Source organism: Tachyglossus aculeatus, chromosome 22 (assembly GCF_015852505.1).
Source record: "Tachyglossus aculeatus isolate mTacAcu1 chromosome 22, mTacAcu1.pri, whole genome shotgun sequence".
Lineage (NCBI taxonomy): Eukaryota > Metazoa > Chordata > Mammalia > Monotremata > Tachyglossidae > Tachyglossus > Tachyglossus aculeatus.
Genome location: NC_052087.1, coordinates 33,456,750 through 33,462,837, shown reverse-complemented (window position 1 = coordinate 33,462,837; position 6,088 = coordinate 33,456,750).

The window sequence follows — 6,088 nt, the reverse complement described above, 5'->3', positions numbered from 1 at the left end:
TGCATAATGGGGATTTAATCCTCCTCTTTGACTTAAATGGGGAGCCCTATGCAGTGCAGGGACTGAGTCCAACCTTGCCTCTGCCATGGCACTTAGAACAGTGCTGGACACAAAGTAAGTATTTAACAAATTCAATTTTTAAAAAATCTGGTGGCTATTCCAGTGCTTAGAACAGTGCTAGGCATAGTACAAGCATTTGTACTTCCCAAGAGCTTAGTGCAGTGCTCTGCACACAGTAAGCACTCAATGAATACGATTAAATGAATGAATTTCACTAATAGAATACTAATCGTGATTATTATTATCATTATTATTATTTAAAAGAGCTATCATCTACACTCTTTTTGGAAATGGTGCAACTCAGTGCAGAGTTCCAGCAGAAATCTAAAACAAGTTGGGGACTTCATGCCAACATATTTTTCTCACTAGAAAACTTTGTGAAAATATCCCCAAATTTCAGGGATACAACCAAAATCATCATCTGCTAGAAGATAAAAGCTGACTGAGGAAACTCCTGTTTCATCACACTCCTCTCCCTTGCCAGTAAGCTCCAATCCAGGAGTCAAGTAGTAGTGAAGCAGCATGGAAAGCACAGTACCCCAATGGGTAGAGCATTGGTCTGGGAGGCAAAAGGTCATGGGCTCTAATCCCTGCTCTATCGCTTGTCTGCTGTGTGGCCTTGGGTAAGTCAATTCACTTCTCTGTGCCTCAGTTACCTCATCTGTAAAATAGAGATAAAGATTGTGAGCCCATCATGAGACAGGAACTGTGTTTAACTGGATTTGCTTGTATCCATCCAAGCGCTTAGTACAGTGCCTGGCACAAAGTAAGCGCTTAAATACCGTTATTGTTATTTTTATTAGTGGTACTTATTAAGCACCTGAATTCAATGCTCTGTACTAAGCACAAGTGATTTTTAATGGTATTTGTTAAGCACCTATATGTGGCAGGCACTCTTCTAAGCACTGGGGTAGATACAAGCTAATCAGGTTGGACCCAATCCCCGTCCCACAGAGGACTCACAGTCTTCATCCCCATTTTACAGATGAGGTAACTGAGGAACGGAAAACTTAAGTGACTTGCCCAAGATCACACAGCACTCAAGTGATAGAACTGGGATTAGAACCCAGGTCATTTAACTTCTCTGTGCCTCAGTTTCCTAAACTGCAAAATTCAGATTCAACCCCTTCAACTTAGTTCATGTCAGGCAGGGACTGCATCCGACACGATTACCTTGATTCTACCCCTGGACTTAGATCAGTTCTTGATACGTAGTAAACACTTAACAAATACCACAATTATTATTATTATTTTAGTCAGTCTTTTACCATTAGAGACTGCTGTGCTTAAGGGTAGACTAAGGGCCCTGGAAGTTTGTAAAGGAATATTAATCAATCATTCATATTTATTGAGTGCTTACTCTGTGCAGATCAAAGTACTAGAAACTTGGGAGAGTACATTACAACAAGAAACAGACACATTCCCTGCCCACAACGAACTTGCAGTCTAGAGGAGGGGAGGCAGACATTAATAGAAATAAAGAAATGACAGATGGGTACAATAAATGCTGTGAGGCTGGGAGGGGGGATGAACAAAAGGAGAAAGTCAGGGTGATGCAGAAAGGAGAAGAGGAAAGCGTGGCTTAGATCAGATTTTTTACTGTGCCCTGTGGAGGCACACACACAAGACCACTTCCAAGAGTCGGCATGACATTATGGACTAAGAATATTCCCTAGAATCTAAATCGTGCATCAGTCTGTGCCTGTGAAACCCTGTCCATAACACGAAAGACACACACATTGTTGGAAGTGACGGAGTTGAACTTTGCCAGGGGGAGTTGGAGCATACAGGGGGAGGCAAGCCTTCTGAACCTATTCAGTCCAAATGCAGAGGGGCTTTTACACTGGCAGAATTCCCGCCATGAAGAAGTCAGTGCCATATTTCTGCCATCAGTCAATTGGAAAGAGAAGAAAATGGAAATTCACAGCATTAAGACTGTGAGCCCCATGTGTGACAGTGACTGGGTCCAACCTGATTTGTTTGTTTCCACCGCAGCGCTTAGTGCAGTGCTTGGAAAATAGTAAGAGCTTAACAAATTCCACAGTCATTATTCTGATTTGGGCTGATTCAGAACATTACTAAATTCCAACAGACAGAACTGGGGCAGTGGAAGTTGCAACTGATAAGCTGATTTCATTATGTGTTTGCACTGTGCTCAGTACTAGGTAGTCGACATTATTTGGCAAAGCAAGTGTGTTTCTCTGAGCCAGTTTCACCTCCTCCCACAGTTCTATCCTTCTCTTTCAAATGCTTCATCATCAATAGCATTTATCGAGCACCTGCTGTGTGCAGAGCAATGCATTGAGTGCGTGAGAGAGCAATAACAATAATTACAATGACATTTGTTAAGCATCTGCCATGTGCCAGGCACTCCACTAAGCACTGGGGTAGATTCCAGACCTTGTCCCACGTGGGGCTCAAAGTCTTAAGCCCCATTTTATACATGAGAGAACTGAAACCCAGAGAAGTGAAGTGACTTACCCAAGGTCACACAGCAGCAGACGATTGGAGGAGCTACTATTAGAATCCAGGTCCTTCTGATTCCCAGGCCTGTGCTCTATCCACTCTGTTTCTCAAGTACAATAGAGTTGGAAGACACGGTCCCCGGTCTCAAGAAATTTACAATGGAGATCCTCCCCATGGAACCGTGATCCCTTCTAAACTTGGTCTGCTTCAAGAAATCAATCATTTGTATTTACTGAGTGCTGACTGCATGCAGAGCACTGAACTAAGCTCTTGGGCATGTACAATATAACAGACTTGGTAGACATGCTCCCTGCCCACAACAAGCTTAAGTTCTAGAGGGGAAAGCGGACATCAGCAAAGCCCATCGCTCCAGTCCCAGGGGGCAAACAGAGGTAAAGTTAAGAACTATATTAAAAAAAAAGATCCAGCAAACCCTAGTTTCTCTTTCCTGTTGATTCAATATCTGACCATGGACTAACAACTTTATCTCTCCATGCCTCAGTGTACCCGTTTATAAAATGGGCATTCCCCTCTGGATTCTTATTTTACCTAGAAAATTTAAGACATGGTTAGTAAAAGGAACCCCTTTCAGGGTCGCACCCGGAGACTTTCAAGTACTCTATCCATCATGACTATGGGAGGGAGAGTCAAACAGAGCCATGCCCATTCCATTCCTAGCTTGACCAGTAGCTAGCAAGAGGAAGGCAATCTGCTACAAGTCAAAACTCACCTGTGCTGGGGAGCAGTGACATGGGAGAGAGTCGAGGGCAGAGACTCATTTACTGCACAGATGGTGGCAATGGTAAACCTCTTTCATATTTTGACCAAGAAAACCCTATGGATCCACTACCAGAACAATTGCAGTTGGAAGTGGGACGTGCTAGGAGAGATGTGTCCATGGCCTTACTATGGGTCGGACACGACTCAATAGCAAAAGACAACAACAAGTAAAAGGAAACAAACAGATTATCAACAGTAGTTCATCTGGATGCTACAGTGATTCATTCATTCAGTCGCAGCGTGGCTCAGTGGAAAGACTGCAGGCTTGGGAGTCAGAGGTCATGGTCTCTAATCCTGACTCCACCACTTGTCAGCTGTGTGATTTGGGGCAATCACTTAACTTCTCTGTGCCTCAGTTACCTCATCTGTAAAACTGGGATTAAGACCGTGGGCCCCATGTGGAACAACCTGACTACCTTGTGTCCTCCCAGTGCTTAGAACAGTGCTTGGCACATAGTAGGTGCTTAACAAATGCCATCATTATTGTTATTATTAATTGTATTTATTGAGCATTTACTGTGTTCAGAGCACTGTATTACGCATTTGAAAAGTACAATTAGGCAACAAATAGAAACAATCCCTACCCAACAATGGGCTCACAGGGATGCAATCCTATACTTTAGAAACAGACCAGCATTGAAACCCAGGTGAAAAATAATAATAACTGCGGAATTTGTCAAGTGCTTACCTTGTACCATGCACTGTTACTAAGCCCTAGGATAGATATAAGAGAACCAGGTGAAATTCTGCAAATGATTTTTTCTCCATATTGGAAGATGCTTCCTCAGCGCACGAGCTGTTAGTCTAGTGGATAGAATGGGGACCTGGAAGTCAGAAGGACCTGGGTTCTAATCCCTCCTTGCCCACTTTTCTGCTGAGTGACTGTGGTCAAGTCAGTTCACTTAGTTACGTCTTCTGTAAAATGGGGATCAACACTGTGAGTCCCATGTGGGACAGGGACTGTGTCCAACCTGATTAGCTTGTAACCACTCCAGCATTTAGTACAGTGACTGACATGTAGTAAAAACTTAACACAAAGTATAAAAATAAGAGAGAGAGTAGAGAAGGGAGACCGCGTTCCATCAATCACCTGCCCCTACTGAACCAGGAAGATTGGACACAGCAATAGAGAAAAACAGGAACTAATCTCACCACGACTTTCCAGGAGGAGAAGATGAGATCATTTGGGCACTCCAAATTTGGCCGATTATCTTCTCTGAACCTAAGAGGATGGGGCTAGTCCTGATTTCCCCCAAAATCAAACCTCCTTGATCAGCACACACCTCCACGGATACAGGGGCCTCTGGCATCCTTTTTCTAGAAAGTTCTACAGGGCAGCAACTCACATCTGCCCCTCCCAGCTGGCCGGCTGAAGCAGAGGCCTGAGCCGCCTTGCAGGGTGGGGGAACTGAAGGACAGTCCAGAGGTGCAAATCAGGAGCTGATTATGCAGAATTCCCCGGAGCGGCTGAGTTCCAAGACTGAAATCTTCAAAGATGAGGAGCTAGCAGGGCCATCTAGGACAAGGGGTGATAGAAAAAGGGGAAGAGCATGAAGGGCAGCAAGTAAATGGAGAAAAATTATAATTATAATAATAATAACAATAATAATAATGGTATTTGTTAAGCGCTTACTATGTGCAAAGCACTGTACTCCAGACCCCACCAGCAGGGTTGCAAAGAAAAAAATCAATCCATCAATGATACATATTGAGTGCTTACTGTGAGCAGAGCACTCTTCTAAGCACTTGGGAGAGCACAGTATGTTACAAAATACCACTCACCTGTGTGAATGAAATCAAATTTAGGATCTTGAGTTTTCTTGAATGCTCTGTCATTAGACATTAGTTTGGCTCTGTATCTTCCTCCTCTCGTATTCAATCAAGCAAACAATAGTATTTATTGAGCACTTACTATGTATAACACCACAGAGTTAGTGGATAAGGTTCTGTCCACAATGAGGAAAAGGCACTTGGGATGTTTCCCATTTTTGATCACTGCCTTTTTTTTATGGTATTTGTTAAACACTTACAATGCATCAAGCACTTTTCTAAGTGCTGGGGTATATACCCTCTCCAACCTTCAAATGAACAGACTTACCTGGGTTGGGACAGAGTCTTTTATTTCCACGTAGGTTGATTGGGTCACTGTGGAAAGCACACTTCATAATCCTCAGGAAGGGCGGTTCTAATTTGGGATATCCCACAGGACACCTAATTAATAGGTCTCTAGATTCCACACTCCTAACCAGATCTGAGAAAACTTCAAGACAGAGCACTGGGAGAAAAGGGATCTCCAGTTAACGTAACTGTTCGGACTTAGGTTCTCTAATCGGGCCTAAAGCAGTCGATTTACAAGCTCTCAGACTTCCTAACTGGGGGTAAAACAACTTGATTAAGCAGCGTGGCTTAGTGGAGAGAGCCCGGGCTTTGGAGTCAGAGGTCAGGAGTTCAAATACCGGCTCCACCACTTGTCAGCTGGGTGACTTTGGGCAAGTCACTTCACTTCTCTGGGCCTCAGTTACCTCATCTGTCAAATGGGGATTAAGACTGTGAACTCCGCCGTGGGACAACCTGATCACCTTGTAACCTCCCCAGCGCTTAGAACAGTGCTTTGCACATAATAAGTGCTTAATAAATGCCAATATTATTATTATTATTGATCAATCAATGGTATCTACTGAGTGCTTACTGTACACCGAGTAAATACAATAATAAAAATGGTATTTGTTAAGTGCTTACTATGTGCCAAGCACTGTTCCAAGCACTGGGGTAGATACAAGGT